This window comes from Scyliorhinus canicula, chromosome 3 (genome assembly GCF_902713615.1).
Source record: "Scyliorhinus canicula chromosome 3, sScyCan1.1, whole genome shotgun sequence".
NCBI lineage: Eukaryota > Metazoa > Chordata > Chondrichthyes > Carcharhiniformes > Scyliorhinidae > Scyliorhinus > Scyliorhinus canicula.
This window is the reverse complement of record NC_052148.1, coordinates 132461068-132484328: the sequence shown is the minus strand read 5'-3', so window position 1 is coordinate 132484328 and position 23261 is coordinate 132461068. Positions and strand designations below refer to the sequence as shown.

The 23261-nt window shown below is 43.6% G+C and overlaps 1 protein-coding gene across 11 annotated transcripts in view; it reads right to left on the bottom strand.

Annotated features, from left to right (window-relative positions):
- apbb2b (amyloid beta (A4) precursor protein-binding, family B, member 2b) overlaps positions 1 to 23261 on the bottom strand; it is a 407406-nt gene that overhangs the window by 340460 nt on the left and 43685 nt on the right. The window lies entirely within an intron of this gene.

The following is a 23261-nucleotide window of genomic DNA, read 5'->3' as shown; positions in this document are numbered from 1 at the left end:
ACTATAAATGTGATAAGTTTAGTTACAGAGGTTGATTGTACATTTTGTTTAAGCAAAAAAAAAAAGTCAATATTTCCTTTAATCATTAGAGGGGCATTTTTAAAGAAAAAGAACGAGGGGTATTGTTTTGCTCCAAAATTATTTGGGAACCATTTTGTCATGATGCACAGGTACACACGTATATCTGAAGGCCACATCATTCACTGCAGTCTATAATAAGCAATTCTGTCCATTTTCCATGCAACTTTAGCTGGCAGCTATCTTTAGGTAAAGGGTCTGAATGCATTTCCAATGATTATTATAATACACAATTTTTGGTTCTGCCACTCGCCTCTGAAATGCAACGAAATAAAGCCCAAAATCAACACCGTTCAAACAATGCAATTTAATCACAATATCAGCCAATGAACGTATATGTACTGAATTCATTAAAAAATGCAGTTATGCGCGTGCTTCAAGGACACAGGACATTGCAATGTCCAGATGACACTGAAATCTCTGGAGCTTTTCTTTATTATTCAGGCAATATATTGATAACTTAGCCTGCAGCCTGTATTATTGACAAGTTAAATGTACAGACTATATTTATTTCCTGTTACACAGTCATTGATTATCATTCAATAAACTTGCAGTAATTAAATCAGAAACATTAATCTTTCAGTCTGGAGGTCATCAAGCTGTATGTCAGTGGCCGCCATAATAAATGACATTGGTAAAAGACAAAGCTTTCCCTCAACTAGTCCAGTGCATTTCAAAAGAATAAAAGAAAAGAAAATGTATCCTCCTTGAATTTACATCAAAGACATAACATTATTATGGGACCTAGACGATGGTTACAAATCACTTGATTCATAACATTTCGTCCACCTAAATCACATTAAAGCCTCTCAATCAAATAGAATTGCTTCAGGTGGAATGACAATGGTTTAAAAATTGTGAGGAATTTGCTTAACAAGATATCACCTGCTGTTTATAAGTCAAGAAACAGGACTTCAAAAACCAAAATGAAGTACGATGAAAGCGAAGTAACCAGTCCACTTTATCTCATGCACCTTGGAATTATACAGATGTTCAGTGCTTTTTATATAGAACATAGAACACTACAGCGCAGTACGGGCCCTTCGGCCCTCGATGTTGCGCCGACCTGTGAAACCATCTGAAGCCTATCTGACCTACACTATTCCATTTTCATCCATATGTCTATCCAGTGACCACTTAAATGCCCTTAAAGTTGGCGAGTCTACTACTGTTGCAGGCAGGGCGTTCCACACCCCTACTACTCTCCTCGTAAGACCTTCCCTCCATACCAGGCAACATCCTAGTAAATCTCCTCTGAACCCTTTCCAAAGCTTCCACATCCTTCCTATAATATGGTGACCAGAACTGCACGCAGTACTCCAGGTGCGGCCGCACCAGAGTTATGTACAGCTGCAGCATGACCTTGTGGCTCCGAAACTCAATCCCCCTGCTGATAAAGGCTAGCACACCATATGCCTTCTTAACAGCCCTATTAACCTGGGTGGCAACTTTCAGAGATTTATGTACCTGGATGCCGAGATCTCTCTGTTCATCTACACTACCAAGAATCTTGCCATTAGCCCAGTACTCTGCATTCCTGTTACTCCTTCCAAAGTGAACCACCTCACACTTTTCCGCATTAAACTCCATCTGCCACCTCTCAGCCCAGCTCTGCAGCTTATCTATGTCCCTTTGTATCCTATAACATCCTTCAGCACTATCCACAACTCCACCGACCTTCGTGTCATCTGCAAATTTACTAACCCATCCTTCTACACCCTCTTCCAGGTCATTTATAAAAATGACAAACAGCAGTGGCCCCAAAACAGATCCTTGTGGTACACCACTAGTAACTGAACTCCAGGATGAACATTTGCCATCAACCACCACCCTCTGTCTTCTTTCAGCTAGCCAATTACTGATCCAAACCGCTAAATCACCTTCAATCCCATACTTCCTTATTTTCTGCAATAGCCTACCGTGGGGAACCTTATCAAACGCCTTACTGAACCTTATCAAACACCTTATGGGTGGAGATTGAAAGGACGAGAGCTTTTAAACTTAAATTACAGGCTTTTTTGTCGTTTAAAAAAATGGTATTTATAGGCTGACATTATTGTTCAGCTCTCACTTGACAGGTCACTTGTATAAAATCAAAAATCAATAGTATTTATACATGATTAAGCAAACTAGAATTCAACACAATTATTGATGAAACAACGCTTTCAGCCAATGTCTTTGGGTGGTTATACGAGTAAGCAACGGATTCTGCGGGAACTTTATTAATAATTGCTCTAAGTATGCAACACAACTTCATCATCTTTCTAACTACAACATTCACATTAGCTTGAGGATCACACAGTAATAAACAGGAAACACTTCAGAAACAAAAATGAGCATCTTAGTGATTTGGAGTTTTTGTAAATTTAATTTGAACGGTAAGTGACATACAGGTTTGATACAAAAGTAAAATATTGCAAATGAAGGAGAAAATGCTAGAAATACTCAGCAGGTCTGGCAACGCCTGTGAAGAGAGCAACTGAGGTTTTAGGCAAAATTTAATGGTGCTAATTGAAAGAGGGGGTTAACGAAGCTCCAGGTTAAGTAATATTTTTATTATTTTTCAAAAAATCTAGAGTACCCAACTTTTTTTTTTCCAATTAAGGGGCAATTTAGCGTCACCAGTCCACCTAACCTGCACACTTTTTGCGTTGTGGGGGTGAAACCCACGCAAACACGGGGATAATGTGCAAACTCCACACAGTTAGTGACCCAGGGATAGGATTCGAACGCGGGTCATAGGCAGCAGTGCTAACCACCCGCGCCAAGTGCCACCCTAGGTTAAGCAATATTGGTGGCATGCAACAAAGTCAGTTCAAGCAAGACCACATTGTAAATAACAAGATCTGATTAAGAGTAGTGCTCACATGGCTCAAGGTATGATTGAAAGCTGCAACTCATACTGTCACTCGTGATTGATTTATTTGTGTTGTCCAGAAATGTATATAAGGTGACCAATATAATATACCAGGGAGAAAACCGGCTGGAAAACCAGTTGTGTTCTCCCAACTGGTGCAAACAAAGACTGCTTGAGCTTTGTAAACCCAAGATCCGGTTTCCTCCCACAGTCCAAAGATGTGCGGGTTAGGTGGATTGGCCATGCTAAATTGCCCGTAGTGTCCTAAAAAAAGTAAGGTTAAGGGGGGAGTTGTTGGGTTACGGGTATAGGGTGGATACGTGGGTTTGAGTAGGGTGATCATTGCTCGGCACAACATCGAGGGCCGAAGGGTCTGTTCTGTGCTGTTCTATGTTCTATGTTCTATGTGCTGAGCGAATATTTAGTCATTCCACCCTTACAAATTGACATATTTGGCAGGATACTAACGGAGGGCGAGCTCGAACAGGGAAACCAAGTCGAGGTGAGATACGTTAAATATTCCAGACATAGATAGGACAAGGTTGAACCATAAAAGTATTCTCCGGCCAGGTATCTGAACTAAAATGGTCTGGTCAGAATTTAAGTAGTCTTAAAGAGTTTGGGCAAAACATTGGGGTCTTCATAGAATTAAATCTATAGAATATCATGTGTGGTATTAGTGCAAGTAATGATCAGTCTAAGTAACACACCACACCACTGACAACAAATAACCCAAACAGATCTGGAATGAATGTGCTCCCATTAACCATCACGAAGGCTCTCGTGCTACTGAACCTAATGATAGGATTACGGTTGCACTCAACTCAAATCACACCATCCATAAAAAGGACACATCAAGACAATGCACAGGGAGCACCAGTAACATACAACAATCGAGAATGCAAGTTACACTCCCCGGATGGTGACTCTAAGGTGGGTTCACACCGTCTAAAAGCTAAGAATGTGAAGAAAACACAGAAACATAGAAAATAGGTGCAGGAGTAGGTCATTCAACCCTTTGAGCCTGCATCACCATTCAATATCATGACTGATCATGTAAATTCAGTATCCCACTCCAGTTTTCTTTCCATACCCCTTGATCCCTTTAGCCGCAAGGGCCATGACCAGCTCCCTCTTGAATATATCCAACAAACTGGCCCCAACCAGTGGTAGAGAATTCCACAAGTTCACAAATCAGAGAAGACGTTCTTCCTCATCTCAGTCCTGAATGGCTTACCCATTATTCTTAGGCTGTGACCTAGTTCTGGACGTCCCCAACATCGGGAACATTATTCCACTTCTCGACTGTCCAGTTCCAGCAGGATTTTATGCATTTCTATGAGATACCTTTCATTCTTCTGAACTCCACGGAGTACAAGCCCAGTCAATTCAGTTTTTCTTCATATGTCAGTCCTGCCATCCCTGGAATTAGTCTGGTGAATCTTCGCTGGACACCCTCAATAGCAAGAATGTCCTTCCTCAAACTAGGAGACCAAAACTGCACAGTGATTCAGTTCCACAATGCTAAAAGGCATCCAAGTTATTTAAATACATGACAAAACGATCAATGTTCTGATAGACAGGAATAGGGAACAAAGTCACGCCATCCAAAGGGAGGAACTAAGCCAGCCATATGGACAATGGATGATTGGGGAGCTCCGACACAACCTAACTCTTATTCAATAAGGAAAGGCACCAGGTTGAATTAATACCAGGTTGAATTAATACCATGTTGCGATCCATGGCCCAGCATCCAGGTGAAACAGATGCTTGTACCCTAAAAGGCATGACCCAGGTGTACCCTAAAGTACAGAGATGCAGATGGAAGGAATACATGTTATGGGCCTACTGCTTACTATGCCTGCATTGACCAATCACATCAGCTCCTACCAAGAATACCAGGTAGAAAACATTGGCCTGATTGGAGCAACCAATTCCTCGGATAATACTCTGTAAAAACATCTGCAGTCCATAAGAATATGTGCATTTATGGTGTAGCACTGGTGGCTGGAGGGAATTATCACCATATGCCCTCATCCAATCAGGTGAGTGATATGCACCAATGTGGGTTCTATAAAATAGTGGGATGCATGTTAGAAACAGTCCATAAGGGCTTGTACAAAGAGGGTAGATCAAAAAGTCATACTGACACGAGGATCGTTGGCATAATATCACCAACCTACAATTTTGTTTTATGCATAAGATACTGGTAGCAATTAATCTTGCCCTATTGGTTGATATAGACAAATGGGAACCTGTAGTCATCAACGCAATGGATGAAATATGTGACACTCTCAAACACAATGAGGAACCAGGGGAAGCTCCCATTCCACACCTCCCAGAGAATTTGAAAAATCTCAAAATTGACATGCGGGACAGAATTCATCATTACCACATCCTCCAACAAGAAGTGGATTTAGTTATTCCGCCATTACAGGGTCTTGCTCCCTGGTTCGATAGCTGGTAGAAGCCTCGGGTCATGTCCTTTCAAGGTCCACCAAATTAGGTGCTATTCAGGCACTTAACCCCGAAAAGGTTTGCTTTTTCTGCTTCCCACATGGTGAGACTCTACCTACAGTCAGGTGAATACCAGCAGCAGCAGGAAGAGGTTCTAAACTGGTCTTTATAGGAGACAAGGCACCTCTGACTTAAATCAAGAGCCAAGAAAGCAGCTTTGCGTCTGATTAAATGGCCTCCACCCCAAACGCACGTCAGGGGAGGGCATTGAATTCCACCCAATGCTTCAGGTCTGTGAGCTTTTAGCAGAACTGTTGACGATTTTAAACGTTTCTCTCAACACCAATGTTTCCAGATCTGTTGACTATTACAAGAACATCCGATTACATCACACACACACTATTGACTAGTTTCTAGACCACAACGTAGAAGCAAAAATAATTTTGGCCACCTAGAACAAGAGCTTAATTTGCCTAACACTTAACTGAATGTCATGGAATATACGCTTAAATAAGAGACAAGTGATGCCCTGTAGAAGAGGTTGGAGAGAAGATGGAGGACACAATCCAGTAGAAGCAGGAGGTCAGATGACCATATAAACAACCCAGTAGAAGAGGCAGTGACAGAACACACACACAACAGATTTTCAGGAGGACGGAGGATCTGCAAGGCAAAAGCAGCTCGGGAGAGAGCAAAAACTATTAGAGCAAGACAATCTTGTCATTTTATGGGAAGTGAGCCCAGTTGGCTGGGCCAGCATTTATTGCCCATCGAGTTACCCACTGAGAGTCAACCACATTGCTGGAGTCACATGTAGGCCAGATTCCTTTCCGCAAAGGACTTAAGTGAACCAGATGGGTTTTTCCGACAATCAACAGTGGGGACAATTTCAGTTTTAAACTGGAAAGTGTTTACAGTATGACACAGACTATGCGCATCAACACCATTCCATAAAGCTTACTTTGTGTGAACAGTGCTGGCAAGACACTGGGTATGTAGTATGGATTCAATGCTTGTTTAATCAATTCTATTTTTGGTTTCCAAAGCCTTGTTTGAGGACAAGGAGAGGGACAGAGAGAAAATAAAGAGTCTGCCGATATAAACTGGTGGTTCTGTTTATTAGCTGTCTACCCTTGTATGGTTCCCGAGAGGTTCCTGCTGTTTTCCACCACCCATCTCTAACATTGGTGGTTTGCATCCTCCATCTGGAGGTGATTTGCATGCTCAGTGACTGAATTAAGACGTTGACCGAACATTTGTAGATGATCCATTTAGTGTCTTGCTGCTAGAAACTTATGACATCTTTTCACACCTTACATTTCCTCATCAGCACATGCTGTTCTCACTTTACCCTGAGTTTTAGGATTTTAGTCGCCTCCTGCTGCTCCAAAAAAAAAGTGAACAATGTTGTAATTTTTGAAGTTGTGCAACAGAACTACTGCCCGTGTTGTTGGAAGCTAAATCAGTGTGGCCTTTCCAAATTAAAAATAAGTTTACTTAATTGAAAACTATAGACCCATAGAACCATAAAATGGTTACAACGCAGGAGGCAGCCATTTGGCCCCTTCACATTCATGTCAGCTCTCTAACAATTGAGAGTCCACTTCCCCTCCCTTTTCCTGTAGCTTTGCAAATGTTCCCTGTACAGGTACTTATCCAATTCTCTTCTGAGAGATGAGACTGAATCTGCCTCCACTCTTGAGCAATGCATTTGAAATCCTAACCAGGCAACAGTTTTACATGACGCCTTTGGCTCTTAAATCTGGGTTCGCTTGTACTCAACCCTTCCACCAATCAGAACAATTTATGATAGATTGAATTCAAATAGATTGTAAATTGATGATGTTCAAAGGGTCTTGGATGTCATTGTACACCAGTCACTCAAAGCAAGCATGAAGTTACAGCAAGCAAGGAAGGCAAATGGTACATTGGTCTTCATTGCCACAGGTCTGGAGTACAGCAGCATCTAAGGATGTCTTAATGCAGCTGGACAGGGCCTTGGTAAGACCACACCTGGAGTATAGTGTGCAATTTTGGCCTCCTTATCCAAGAAAGGATATATTTGGCACAGAGGGAGTGCAGCGAAGGTTCATTAGACCAACGCGGGATGACCGGATTGCTGTTGAGAGACTGGTTTGAACCAATTGGTTTGAACCAATCCCTCCTCAACAACAATCCGGTCATCCCACATTGGGCCTGCATTCACTGGAATTTATATGAGTGGGAGTGGATCTCATCGAAATGTATAAAATTCAGACAGCACTGGACTGGATGCAGAAATGTTGTTTCCTCTGGCTAGGAGGGATCAAGAACAATCGGGTCACAGCCTCAGGATATTGATTGGCCAATTTGGACTGAGGTGAAGAAAAACGTCTTCGCTTAGAAGGTGGTGAACCTGAAGAATTCTTTACCACAGAAAGCTGTGGAGGCCAAGTCACTGAATATATTTAAGAAGAAATAGTTTTCTAAACTCTGAAGTATCAAGGAGCATGTGTAGAGCACAGGGGTATGGTGTTCAGGTAGACGGGTGGAACAGGCTCGAAGGGCTGAATGCGCATAGTCCTGCTCTTATTTTCTGTGTTTCTATAATTTTGAATGCTTATGTCACGTCCCCTATCAATATTTGTCATGGAGAAAAACTCTAGCCTCTCCAATCTATCCATCTAGTTGAAGTCCTTTATGCCCAGAACCATTCTCGTAAACCATTTCTGCACCCTTTTTAAAGCCATCACATCCTGTCTAAAATGTAGCACCAGAATTGGACACAGTAATCTAGTTGAGACTCAACAAATGTTTCATTAAAGTTGATCGCAGATTCATGCCAAATAGATAAAGTCCACGATATTGAATGCCTTTTAACCACTTTTTCAGCCTGCCCTGCCATGTTAAATGATTAGTGAACATATACCCCCAGGTTTCCCAGCACCCCCTTTAGATTTGTATCCTCTTGTTCTTCCCACCAGTGGTATAATTTCACACTTCGCCACATTAAATTTTATCTGCCATGTTTCTGCCATTTCCTTTTGAAATCTAGCACTATGCTTCTCACAGTTCACAAAATATTTCCAAGTTTTAAGTCATCTGCACATTTTTGAATTGTGCCCTTTACATCCAAGTCTAAGTGATGAACATGAAGAAAAACAGTGATTCTAGTAACAACTACTGTGCTAAAGGTTGTATTTGTGCTGAGATTCATTAGTTAAGATCTTGTTTCCATTCTTAATATATCGCAAGGCAGTAATATTTCCTCGTTACTGATTTCACTATCCTCATCATTTTAACAAATGAGATCAAATGAATTGGGTACTCCAAATTAATATTTTTTTAAAAATTAATAAATGAGGTGCCAATTATTAAAGCCCCTAAAATAAATATTGGGGACCAATTTGTATAAGATATTAGAGATCAGTTAAAGTAAAACCTCGCCAAGTAAATCAGAGGAATCAAATAAAAATCATGGACCAAAACAAGTTGCCTGCTTCTGGCAGCAAAGTAACATGCAATACACTTGGGCTTTGGGCCTAAAAATAAACATTGTTTACAGTCGAGTGGGAAGAATCACCAGTCTTCAGAAAACAGAGTCGATTTGCCACAGCACTAAACTTGACCAAGAGGTCAGCCCTGCTTTAGAAAATAAGCTCTTTTTTTTTTAAATCCTGAAATTACTTCTTCCTCATAAATGCTTCTCTCCTCCTCATTGAATTGAGTTGTTGGGGTACAACTCCACGGATACCAGCCCAAATGGGATCAGTTAATTCAATAAAGACAGGGGTTCAAAGCCTGGACTCTCTGTATTATTAGTGACTCAGCTACACCTTGGATAAACTTGTCAAACCTTAGAAAAGAGAATACTTTTATTATTTCTGTACCTACTTTTTAATGAAACAAAGGGGCAGGTGTCCACAAACTGCACCGCAGCTGAATCGACACTTAACAAAATAAATAAATAATCCCTAATGGTTCTATTGAGTATAACCATTTTTACTATAACCGTTCCTCTGGGATAGTAACATTTTTTTGGAAGTCAATGAGATATTTTAAAGATACTGGTAGACCGAAGCCAAGTCATAAAAAGTAATTTCTCAGTCACACAACTCCCATTTATGGCAAGAAAAAAAATGAAAATACATAAATGTTACACAATTCATAGTCTCATCTGCAAAACTGTACCATCTAGGAGTTCTGGCAAGAACACAGCATTTCTCTCTACTCGGTCTCTGAAAAGTTTAAGATGCATTACGCCACATCAAAATGTTTTAACCAACGACCATCACAGGCGTCTGTAACACAGATATGTCTCCAGTTGATGTGGTGTGTCAAGTGTGTTAGCTTAGTGGCTGCTGTGCAGTAGTCTGCTGGTCACTGCTTGATTTCAGCTCTCACCACTGGCTAACTGGCTATTGCTAAAAGTGAGCCAAGTGCCAAAGCCCCACCCACCAGTACAGAGCCTCTTTATTAGCAAGCCCTATGTAGTACCTCCCTGTGGCAACATATGTGAACTGGCACCTCGCAGATCCAAGCAAACTACAGGCGACGCAGATGATGGATTTGTTTATTGTCACGTGTACCAAGGTACAGTGAAAAGTATTTTTCTACTAGCAGCTCAACAGATCATTAAGTACATGAAAATAAAATACATAACATAATAGGGCAACACAAGGTACACAATGTAACTACATAGACAATGGCATTAGGTCAAGTATACAGGGGTGTAGTGTTAATCAGGTCAGTCCATAAGAGGGTCGTTTAGGAGTCTGGTAACAGCGGGGAAGAAGCTGTTTTTGAGGCCAGTCCCACATTCGCATAGGCATGCAATCCCTTTTTAATTTTTTTTTGTTTTAAAAAGAGTACATAACTATTTTTTTTCCCAATTAAGGGACAATTTAGTCTGGCCAATCCACCTAACCTGCAGATCTTTGGGTTGTGGGGGCGAAACCCACACAGACACAGGGAGAATGTGCAAACTCCACACAGAGTGAACCAGGGCCGGGATTCGAAACCAGGTCCTCAGCACCGTAAGCAGCAGTGCTAACCACTGTGCCAGGTGTCGCCCTTAGGCATGCAATCCCACACGGGTGGTTACATCCTGGTGCCTATGAAACAGACCCCCGGCTATAGGTAAATAGCCCCTCTGCCTCGAGTGTTGAGAGAGAGAAGGCAGCTAAGGGAGCAAACCCTGACAGGAAATCCAGAGTACAGTCCCACAGCTCGTGGTCCGTCAGCTATCAGGCAATTCCTGTGCCAAAGCCGGTGCCAAACATCATGGGTTTAATGGTTTAATCGTTTCCTTTGGACGATACCAGCAATGCTAAGAAAGGTTTCCTGATACTTGGGCAGCATAGAGCCTTCATTATATTTGCCCGGGCGTGCACACTGGAAAGTACACCCCAGCTTTGTGGTTTAGATGACACAACACAGGAGGGAAGCGCTGCCAGTTCTAAGCTCCATAAAACCATAAGACATAGAAGCAGAATTAGGCCACTCGGCCCATCGAGTCTGCTCCACCATTCAATCATGGCTGATATTTTTCTCATCCCCATTCTTCTGCCTTCTCCCCATAACCCCTGATTCTGTCATTGATCAAAAACCTATCTATCTCTGTCTTAAAGACACTCAGTGATTTGACCTCCACAGCCTTCTGCAGGAGACAGCTCCACAGATTCACCACCCTCTGGCTGAAGAAATTCCTCCTCATCTCGGTTTTAAGGAATCGTCCCTTTAGTCTGAGATCGTGTCCTCTGGTTCTAATTTTTCCTGCAAATGGAAACATCCTCTCCACATCCACTCTATCCAGGCCTCGTAGTATCCTGTAAGTTTCAATAAGATCCCCTCTCATCCTTCTAAACTCCAACGAGTACAGACCCAGAGTCCTCAAACGTTCCTCAATGACAAGTTCTTCATTCCAGGGATCATTCTTGTGAACCTTCTCTGGACCTAACACCAGCACATCCTTCCTTAGATACGAGACCCAAAACTGCACACAATACTCCAAATGGCATCTGTACAGAGCCGTTTATAGCCACAGAAGTACATCCCTGGTCTTGTATTCTAGCCCTCTCGACAGGAATGCTAAACTTGCATTTGCCTTTCTAACTGCCGACTGAACCTGCACGTTAACCTTAAGAAAATCGTGAACAAGGACTCCCAAGTCCCTTTGTGCTTCTGATTTCCGAAGTATTTTCCCATTTAGAAAATAGTCTATGTCTCAGTTTCTCCTTCCAAAGTGCAAAACCTCACACTTTTCCACATTGTCTTCCATCTGCCACTACTTTGCCCACTCTCCTAGCCTGTCCAAGTCTTTCTGCAGCCCACCTGCTTCCTCAATACTACCTGCCCCTCTACAGATCTTTATATCACCTGCAAACCTAGCAACAGTGCCTTCAATACCTTCTTCCAGATCATTCATGTATAGTGTGAAATGTTGTGGTTCCAGCACCGACCCCCGAGGTACACCACTAGTCACTGGCTGTCATCCTGAAAAAGACTCCTTTATCCCCACTCTCTGCCTTCTGCCAGTCAGCCAATCCTCTATCCAAGCCACAATCTTACCTTGAACCATGGGCTCTTAAATACCATAACAGTTTCCTATGCGGCACCTTGTCAAAGGCCTTCTGGAAATCTAAATAAATCACGTCCACTAGTTCTCCTTTGGGACCCTTCCTGCCTCCAGTGATTCCTGAAAGATCATCACCAATGCCTCCATAATTTCCTCAGCTTTTCTTTTAGAACCTGGGGTGTAGTCCATCCAGTCCAGGTGACCTTTCAGCTTCCCCAGAACCTTCTCCTTAGTAATGGTCACTGCACTCACCTTTGCCCCCTTTTCTCCTGGAGCTCTGGCATCCCACTGGTGTCTTCCACGTTGAAGACTGATGCAAAGTAACTATTCATCTTGTATTGCCATTTCTTTGTTTCTTATTATTATTTATCCAGCCACATTTTCCAGTGGTCCAATGTCTATTTCTGCCTCTCTCTTACCTTTTACATATTGAAAAAAAAGTCTTCATATCTTCCTTTATATTACTAGCCAGCTTGCACTCATACTTCATCTCCTTCCCCCTTATTGCTTTTTTAGTTGTCCTCTGCTCGCTTTTAAAGGCTTCCCAATCCTCTGGCTTCCCACTAATCCTCACCACTATGTCTCCTTTTTCTTTAGCTTTTACGCTGTCCTTGACTTCTCTCGTCAGCCATGGATGCCTTTTCCTCCCCTTACCATGTTTCCTCCTCCTTGGGATGAATTTCTGTTGTGCCTCCCGAATAACCTCCCAAAAACTCCTGCCATTGCTGTTTGACTGTCTTCTCTGCGAGGCTCCTTTTCCAATCAACTCTGGCCAGCTCCTCCCTCATATCTTTGTAGCTACCTTACTTAATTGTAATACTGTTACATCTGATTGCAGCTTCTCCCTCTCACACTGCAGGGTAAATTCTATCATATTGTGGTCACTGCTCCCTAAGGATTCCTTCACCTTAAGTTCCCTAATCAAGTCTGCCTCATTACACATCACCAAATCCAGAATTGCCAGTTTCCGAGTAGGCTCTGTCACAATCTGCTCCAAAAAATCATCTCTTAAACATTCCACAAATTCCTTTTCTTGGGCTCACGCTAGATTGACACAGAGCACGTGTGCTAGGGGTTACTTCCATCAATGGGCGAGATCATCGATACATACATAGATACATAGAAGATAAGAGCAGGAGGAGGCCTTTTGGCCCTGCTCCGCCATTCATCACCATCATGGCTGATCATCCAACTCAATGGCTTAATCCTCCTTTCTCCCCATAGACTTTGATTCCATCTCCCCAAGTGCTATATCTCGCCACCTCTTGAATATATTAGCATCAACTACTTCCTGTGGTAATGAAGTCCACATGCTCACCACTCTCTGGGTGAAGAAATGTCTCCTTATATCTGTCCAAAATGGTTTACCCTGAATCCTCAGACTGTGACCCCTGGTTCTGGACAGACCCATCATTGGCAACATCTTCCCTGCATCGACCCTGTCTAGTCCCATTAAAATTGTATAAGTCTCTCTGAAATCCCCCCTCATTCTTCTGAACTCCCGCGAGAACAATCCCATCTAGTCAATCTCTCCTCATATGACAGTCCCGCCAACCCTGGAATCAGTCTGGCAAACTTTCACTGCACTCCTTCAGAGAAGGAGACCAAAACTGCACACAGTACTCCAGGTATGCCTTCACCGAGGCCCTGTATAATTGCAGCAGCACATCCTTGCTTCTAGACTCAAAACCTCTCGCAATGAAGGCCAACATACCATTAGCCTTCTTTACCACCTGCTGCACCTGCATGCTTACCTTCAGTGACTGGTGCACAAGGACACCCAGGTCCCGCTGCACACTCCCCTCTGCCAATTTACAACCATTCAGGTAGTAATATGCCTTCCTGTTTTTGCTTCCAAAGGGAATAACGTCACACTTATCCAAAATATACAGCATCTGCCATTAATTTGACCACTCGCCCAACCTGTCCAGATCATGCTGTAGGATCCCTGCATCCTCGTCACAATTCACCCTCCCACCTAACTTGGTATCATCTGCAAACTTTGAGATGTTATATTTTGTTCCCACATCCAAATCATTAATATATATTGTGAATAGCTGGAGTCCCATCATCGATCCTTGTGGCACCCCACTAGTTACTGCCTGCCAATTTGAAAAGGACCCATTAATTCTTTCTCTTTGTTTCCTCTCTGCCAGCCAGTTTTCTATCCACCTCAATACACTTTCTCCAATTCCATGCACTTTAATTTTGCACAATAATCTCTTCTGCGGGACTTTATCAAACGCCTTCTGAAAGTCCAAATATACCACATTGACTGGCTCCCCCTTGTCAACTGTACTGGTTACATCTTCAAAGGATTCCAACAGATTTGTCAAGCATTATTTTCCCTTCATAAATCCATGCTGACTCTGACTGATCCTGCCACTGCTTTCTAAATGTTCAGCTATAAAGTTATAAAGTCCTTGATCATGAATTCAAGCATTTTCCCCACTACCGATGTTCGGCTTACTGGTCTATAACTCCCTGCTTTCACTCTCCCTCCCTTTTTGAATATCGGAGTGACGCGAGCTACCATCCAATCTGCAGGGACAGTTCCAGAGTCTGTAGAATCCTGGAAAATTACCACCAATGCGTCCACTATTTCCAGAGCAACCTCCTTAAGCACTCTGGGATGCAAATTCTCAGGTCCTGGGATTATTTCCACTTTTGATCCCATCAATTTTTCCACCACCATTTCTCTACTAGTGCATCTCATTGGATAGCTACCATCTGCCTTATGTTGCGAAGCTGCCAGTCAGTTAGGTGCTGTCCTGCCCTGGCCTTCTGGCTTCAAACAAGTGCTTGGAGCTTAAAGGGGCATCTCTCGATAGGCGGTTGCTAAATTATGCACCAAACACAACAAACACAACATCAGTCTTTCACACTGCAAGTTGGGTCTGTAAGGACCTTACCGATGGTCTTTTGTAGTTTGAGGATGCAAGCAAGACAGCTGTGATCGACAACGAACCTGCAAAGCCCAAAGTGGACATTGCAGTGCTACAAGAAACTGGGCTTGCTCCCTTCAAGTGAATCCTTTCAGGATAAATACTGCACATTCCTCTAGCAAGGGAAACCCCAAGAGGCAACAGATGAGCATGAAGTGGGTTTTGCAGTAAAATAAAACACTCCATTTGCAATGATTGAACCCCCTATAGAAAAGGCTGAGCGGGAACTCTTACCCTTCACTGGTCAACAAGCACAGGCCCAGTTCATCTCATGTCCATCTATGCCCTGGCACTCACTTCCACCCTCAATGTCAAGGAACAACTTTATGAGGCACACAACACTGCAATCCTCAGGATTCCCAGCACCAAAGGAATGCTCATTCTCAGGGTTTTCAAGGCAAGGCTGGGAACCAACTGCACAGCTTGACCAATGTGCACAGGGCATCAAGGAATTCGCAAGGTGAACAAAAATGGACAGTTGCTGGAACTATGCTGTTACATGAACTTTGCGGCAAGAAACTATTTCCAAACCAAGCCATGCCACAAGGTGTGCTGGAGAATCCAAGATCACGTCACTGGTGTGACAAAATTGCCAGCAGCCTAGAAAGATAAGCCAGATACAGAATTGGGCAATCAAACAGCAGCCAATAGCTTGAATCACCGGCCTGATGAACACAGACACTAGTCGGAGGCAAATAAAGGCAAGTCTGAACTTGTCCTTGAAGTTGGCACTGGAAACCTTGGCCAATTAAGGCCAGCGTTGTGTGTACTGGCTGGTATTGGCCAGACTCTCAGGCACTTGAGGTCAAGTATCTATCAGACTCAACAGCTCAACACCATATATGGAAAGGGCTACATGCGCCCCATAATCCCGGGAATAGACACCAAGGGGGCTCCTGATGTCTCCCATATATAGAATCAGTAATCCCATTGGCTGCTCCATCCTCCTCTCCAGTAAGCTCATTGGAGATACACCTGGAAGCCGCCTTGAGGGAAGACGCTACCCCTAGCAAAGAGAAGCCACGGCGACAAAAGACGGCGCGTGAGACCCACATGCGCGACAAAGGACCCAAGTTGAAGAAGCAGGCCTATTGGAATCAGCAGAGCACAGTGAAGAGTCGTAACCGACAAAGCAGCCTGACCAAGTTCAACTGCACAGGTAGTATTGGAGTCTGAGACTTAAGGATTTAGAGTTTGTTGTGTGAAGAGAGTTTGGATCATTAGGTTCAGTAATAAATTCGGGTTGATTTATGAATCTGCTCTTGTCCTTTGCTTGTCTCAAGAGTAAGGGCACCTGGGAAAAGGAGTTTATGTTAAGTAGTTGAAGTGTCTGAAGCGTACAGACAACACTGGTATCAGCCAAATCATCACCAGGCATCCCAGCCTCAAGGGTGTCATCGTTATCACAGCGCTGACTTTGACACTGACCACACCCTGATGTGCAGCAAGGTCAGGCTTCTACCAAGGAAACTATCCCACTCTCAAGAAGAAAGGTTGTCCTCGGATCAACACTTGCCATACCACTGACCCATAAAGGACCCAGGAGTTCCTCAACATTCCATCCTCAGTCAGGCTCTGTCAGACAACGGCTGAACCAGAGTGTGGTGTCAAAATTAGATCACCTGCGCAACACTATTTATCACTCAACACTTACTGCATATGGGAAAAGAGAGGAATGTTGACTTGTTTGAGGTTTATTCGACTGAAATGAAGTCTGCTACTGGAACTAAGAGGAAAGACATCATGAAATACAGGCAAGTCTCCAGAAAACAAAATCTAAATGCTCTCAAAGCTGCCAGAATCAAGTCTCAACTGGCTGCTCAGCACTGCACCAATCAACAATGGTTGAAACTCTGAAATAGTATACAATCTGCTACTGAATCTGGGGATGCTAGAGGTATGGATGAAGGAAGCAACAGGTGGCAGCAACTAAACCAGCCCCACACTTGAAGACAAAAACAGGAATGATTATCATTGAACACAGCCAGCAGATGGAAAGGTGGGTGGAGCACCATCTCGAGCTCTATGCAATAGACAACACCATCACTGGAGAATCTTGAGTGCCATTCCAGACTTTCCAGTCATGGAAAAGCCGGACAGCAAGCTCACTATTGTAGAGCTCAACACAGCTATCGACGGTCTTGCTCGTGATAAAACCCCAGGAAACAATGGCATTCCACCTGAACTCATCAAATGTGGAAAACCGGCACTGCCGCTGCATCTCCTGGAAACAGAGACCTTTGTGCCTCACGATATGTGCGCTGTAAATATCTTGTATCAATACCTTCCACAAAAATGATGGGGATCACAGTGACTGCAACAATTACCAAGGCATCTCCTTGTTATTTACCGAAGGGAAGGTCCTTGTTCACTGCTCTGAACAGATCACAGACTCTGGCATCACACATCTACCATGAGTCTCAGTTGAGGTTCAGAGCTGGCATTTAACAGTGAACATGGTCTTCTCACTTTGGCAGTTACAACGTCAACCACTCTGAATTGCCTTTCTAGAACTCGCCAATACCTTCTATCTCCTCAGAAGAGAAAGAGTCGCTCTAAACGGTTACAAAAAATATCAGCTGACAGGACTTCTCATGGTGTCGGGGGAAGATGCGCACCATGTGGCTCCCGCTGGAGTGCTGTACTTCTTGCCCCTTTTCTTAGTCCCACAGGTTGTTTACTCTCGGAAACCCATATAGTTATTGTAATAAAGGCTGGGTATCGGGGAAATGCCCAGAGGAAATCAGAGAAAAGAAGGCTGGAAGCAGAAACTCGCCGGAGTCTGAGGCTTCTCGGAGCTCATCGGCAAATAAAATGTCAGTTTCTGGTGCTCCATCCACTCCACTAATGGCTGAGGTGCTTTCTACTACCTTGGCAAAGGAATTCAAAAAGCACCGTCGGAAGACCTCACAAAATTAATTGAAGAGGCCTTGGCCCCATTCGAGTGTTTCTGGGGAAAACTAATCAGACCGTTGAATCTGAGGGCACCACGATCACAGATATGGAGATGGCCTTGTCGGGCCACAGTGATTGGATTGCCTCGCAGGAATCGGAATTGTCTTCGGTGATCAAAATGAATAGATAGAACATACAGTGCAGAAGGAGGCCATTCAGCCCATCGAGTCTGCACCGACCCACTTAAGCCCTCACTTCCACCCGATCCCTGTAACCCAATAACCCCTCTGAACATTTTTGGACACTAAGGGCAATTTAGCATGGCCAATCCACCTAACCTGCACGTCTTTGGACTGTGGGAACCCGGAGGTAACCCACGCAGACACAGGAAGAACGTGCAGACTCCGCACAGTGTCCCAGCGGGGAATCAAACCTGGGACGCTGGTGCTGTGAAGCCACAGTGCTAGCCACTTGTGCTACCGTACTGCCCATAGTTGAGAGCCAAGATGAATGACCTGGAAAATAGGTCCAGGAGGCAACATATTCAAATTGTGGGGTTGCCATTAGAATCTTGGAATTCATATGTTGCCAGAGTGGATGGCAGGCCCAACACCTATGGAGTCAGAGACCAAACTAAGCTGTGTAAGGGGTGAATAGGGCAGGTCTATCATTCGGGTTTCGCTGGTAGGGCCAGGGGTGCAGCAATTTTAATAAGAGGGTTCCATTTTCGGCCTCAAGATTATAGCCGACCCCAACGGTTGATGCATTATATATAGTCTGTGGCTTCGTGGTGGGCATCCCGGTTGTCATGGTTCACATTTATGCCCCAACTAGGTTAATACAAAATTTATTAATACCCTGGCTGGCCTCTCTCCCCAATTTAGACTCTCATCAGCTTATTTTAGGTGGGGACCTGAATGGAACCTTGGACCTTAGAACGAATTGTTCCAAGCTTAAATCTTTTGCTCTATCTGGGGAGATGGGAAGCCAACTCCATGTCTTCATGTGCACGGCTGAATCTAATTCAGTTTACACTCATGTGTAGATTTGGATCCATGTCTGCTGATGGCCATATTCGGGTGTCAGATTAGCCGGTGATCCAGTCTGGGGTGAAGGCGGATGTCCTCACCCTTTCTCGTTGATAGACTGGAGGCAAATTCTGCTTGATTGGTGGGCTTCCACTCCACCTAATGCCTCTGGCATTAGGTGGGTCCTGATATCATTTCTGTATTTGGAGACGGTCAAGTTCACCATCAGGGGGTCAGTGGAGAAGTTCTAGCCAAGATGGCAGCCATTTATTTCCTTTGTTAAGGAGTTAGTCACGTCAGCTATTAGGGGGTTCAGATTAGTCTTTGTATTTAAGTTAATTAGGTGTTGTGGGTGTTTTTGCATTTTAAAAAATTTTCTCCAATTGTATTTTTCTGTTTGATTGGCTCGTTCGGGTTGTTCTATTATTATGAAAAATTTCTTAATAAACTTTTTTTTTTTAAAAAAGAAAATAGGCTGCCCACCTGGAATCTTAGGCATCATTTATTTATTCCACAAAACCATGCAACGTTCCAACAGTTACAATGAAGAAACATCAAATGCTTTCAAGATCAGTACTAGTGTAAAGCAGTGTTGCATCATGGCACCAAACTGTCTAACTTGGCAAGACTGCATCTCGAGACCAAAGCGTGTAATGTCCTAGCCTGTAGCTGCAGTTTGCTGACGACGTCGCACTCCCATCCCGCATGGAAGTTCAAACGCAACAGTTTGTAGACTGGTTCTCCCAGGCGTGCGAGGGGTTTGGACTGACAATCAGCATCAGGAAGACCAAAGTTACAGGGCGGGACTTAGAGACTCCACCTTCTCTCAACATGGACAACCTGGAGGTCATCGACAGCTTCATATACCTTGGATCAACAAACACCAGAAAACTGTCCCTTGATGTTGAAATCAGAACCAGGATTGCCAAGGCAAGCTGTCATGTAAAAGTTAAGAGATGAAGTGTGGACCAACAGCAAATTAACCAAAACTACTAATCTCTGTGTAGCAGGCTTCTGTTCTCATCACCCTCTTTTACAATAACGAAGCACCTACGACTTATGCAAACCAAGAAAAGCAGCTGAACAGCTTCCATCTCCGCTGCCTCAGATGAATCTTGGACATCTCCTGGCAGGATAGAGTGCCACAAATGGAAGTGCATCAGCAATCCCCGGCATGTTTGGTTTCTTGGAGCAGCAGCAACTGAGATGGCGGAGTCATGTGAGCTGAATGAATGATGGCCACCTCTGCAAAGATATGCTCCGTGGGGAACTTGCTGTCGGCACAAGACCAACAAGTCGCTTCGAAATGATACCTCAAGTTGACCAGATCCAGAGTCGACATATGGTAAGTACTTGTTGCTGACCAGAGTTCCTGGAAACATGCAGTCAGGAAGGACATGCAAAACGTAGAGGACAAAGGAAAGGACTGGATGGTGGAAGAGAGACCATTGGAAGGAAAATAAATCAGTTGGATTCAGGTCAACATCATTCATCTGAACCAGCCCAGAAGGGACTGCCACTCACAAAATGGTCTCAACAATGTCCTCCGTTAGTACTAAGAGTTACTAGTACTTGAAACTAGAAGGACTAAAAATGTATATGTCTCATGCCAACCTGAACTTGAATCAAAGAAAGCTAGTCATTTTAAGACTAATGTAACACCACTGTTTAAGAAGGGATAGAGGCAGAAGACGGGAAATAATCGGTTAGCCTGACTTCGGTCATTGGTAAGATTTTAGAGTCTGTTATTAAAGATGAGATCGTGGAGAACATGGAAGTACATGATAAAATAGGACTGAGTCAGCACTGCTTTGTCAAAGGGAAGTCATGTCTGACAAATCTGTTAGAGTTCTTTGAGGAAGTAATAAGGAAGTTAGACAAAGGAGAACCAATGGATGTGATTTATTTAGATTTCCAGAAGGCCTTTGACAAGGTGCTACATAGGAGACTGTTAAATAAGTTAAGAGCACATGGTGTTAAGGGTAAGATCCTGGCATGGTTAGAGGATTGGCTGACTGGCAGAAGGCAGAGAGCGGAGATAAAGGATTCTTTTTCAGGATGGCAACCGGTGACTAGTGGTGTGCCTCAGCGGTCTGTGCTGGGACCACAACTTTTCACAATATACATTAATGATCTAGAAGAAGGAACTGAAGGCACTGTTGCTAAGTTTGCAGATGATACAAAGATCTGTAGAGGGACAGGTAGTATTGCTGGCTGTAGAAGGATTTGGACAGGCTAGGAGAGTGGGCAAAGAAGTGGCAGATAGAATATAATGTGGGAAAGTGTGAGGCTTTGCACTTTGGAAGGAAGAATTGAGGCATAGACTATTATCTAATTGGGGAAATGCTTTGGAAATCAGCAGCAGAAACGGACTTGGGAGTCCTTGTTCATGATTCACTTAAGATTAACGTGCAGGTTCAGTCGGCAGTTAGGAAGGCAAATGCAAGTTTAGCATTCATGTCGAGAGGGATAGAGTACAAGACCAGGGATGTATTTCTGAGGCTATAAGGCTCTGTCAGACCCCATTTGGAGTATTGTGAGCAGTTTTATGCCCCGTATCTAAGGAAGGCCTTGGAAAGGGTCCAAAGGAGGTTCACAAGAATGATCTCTGGAACGAACAGCTCGTCGTATGAGGAATGGTTGAGGATTCTGGCCTGTACTCATTGGAGTTCAGAAGGATGGGTGTGGGGGGGGGGGGATCTTATTGAAACTTACAGGATGCCGAGAGGCCTGGATAGAGTGGACATGGAAAGGATGTTTCCACTTGTAGGAAAAACTAGAACCAGATACGCAATCTCAGGCTAAAGGGACAATCTTTAAAACAGAGATGAGGAGAAATTTCTTCAACCAGAGGGCGGTGAATCTGTGGAACTCTTTGCCGCAGAAGGCTGTGGAGGTGAAATCACTGTGTCTTTAAAACGGAGATAGATAGGTTCTTGATTAATAAGGGGATCAGGGGTTATGGGGAGAAGGCAGGAGATTAGGGATGAGAAAAATATCAGCCATGATTGAATGGCAGAGCAGACTCTGATGGGCTGAGTGGCCGAATTCTGTTCCTCTTATGGTGTTATGGTCTTAAGGCGTCAATGGCATTTTAATACGAGAGAAGATCTTGTCAGTATGAAGGATAGAGCTCAGTACGAAGGATAGAGCTGAAACAAAGCAATAAAGAGTTGAAAATGCACAGAATTGCAAAGAAACAGTGCAGGGTGAATGTAAAGAAAGAAATATAATGTTGGTATTTGAAAGTTGCTAAGTTACTTTTTGACTTGCAAAAGGCTCGTCAGTGGTTCATCAGCGGTGTTCCCTCCATCATAAGACAAGTGGGAAGTTTGCTGATGATGACTAGTGTGCAGTACCATTTGAGAGTCTTCAGATGCTGAAGCAATCCATGTCCATATGCAGCATGACCTGGACAACACTCAGGCTTGCTTGAGTTGATTGTGGTATGTATTATTTGCACCAACAAGTGTCAGGCAAGGATAATTTCCAACAAGAGAGAATCTAACCACCTCCCCTTGACACTCAATGGCATTACCATCACTGTATTTTCCACTACCAATATCCTGAAGGTTACTATTGACCAGAAACTCAATAGAACAGCCACATAAACAGTGGCTGCAAGAGCAGATCAGAGGCCGGGAACTCTGCAGGGAGTTACTCACCTCCCGAATCCCCAAAGACTGCCCATCATGTACAAGGCACAAGCGAGGAGTATGATGGAATACTTTCCACTTGCCTGGATGAGTGCAGCTCTAACAACATTGAAAAAGCTCAACACAATCCAGGATAAAGCAGCCTGCTTGATTGGCATCAGTCATTAAGATTCCTCCACCAATAACACACAATGGTAGCTATGCATACTATGTACAAGCTGCACTACAGTAACTTACCAAGGTTCCTTCAACAGTACTTCCAAACCTGCAACCGCTACCACCTAGTACAAGGATAGAAGACACATGGAACACCACCACATGCAAAATTACCTCAAAGCCACAAACCATCTTGACTTGGAATTACACAACTGTTCCAGAACTATCGCTGGGTCAAAATCCTGGAGCTTCCTTCCCAACAGCATCATAAGCAGCTCACCACCACCTTCTAGAGGGCAATTAGGGATGAGCAATAAATGCTGGTCTGGTCAGTGACACAGCCCAGAAAAAGAATAAAATGAAATGAAATGAAATGAAATGAAATGAAATGAAAATCGCTTATTGTCACGAGTAGGCTTCAATGAAGTTACTGTGAAAAGCCCCTAGTCGCCACATTCCGGCGCCTGTCCGGGGAGGCTGATACGGGAATCGAACCGTGCTGCTGGCCTGCTGAGTCTAAAAGCCAGCGATTAGCCCTGTGAGCTAAACCAGCCCCTGGTTTATATACATAAACATAAAGGAACAACAAAATGAACAGATCTCCAACAAGATTCGGGAACAGCAGAAGTGTAC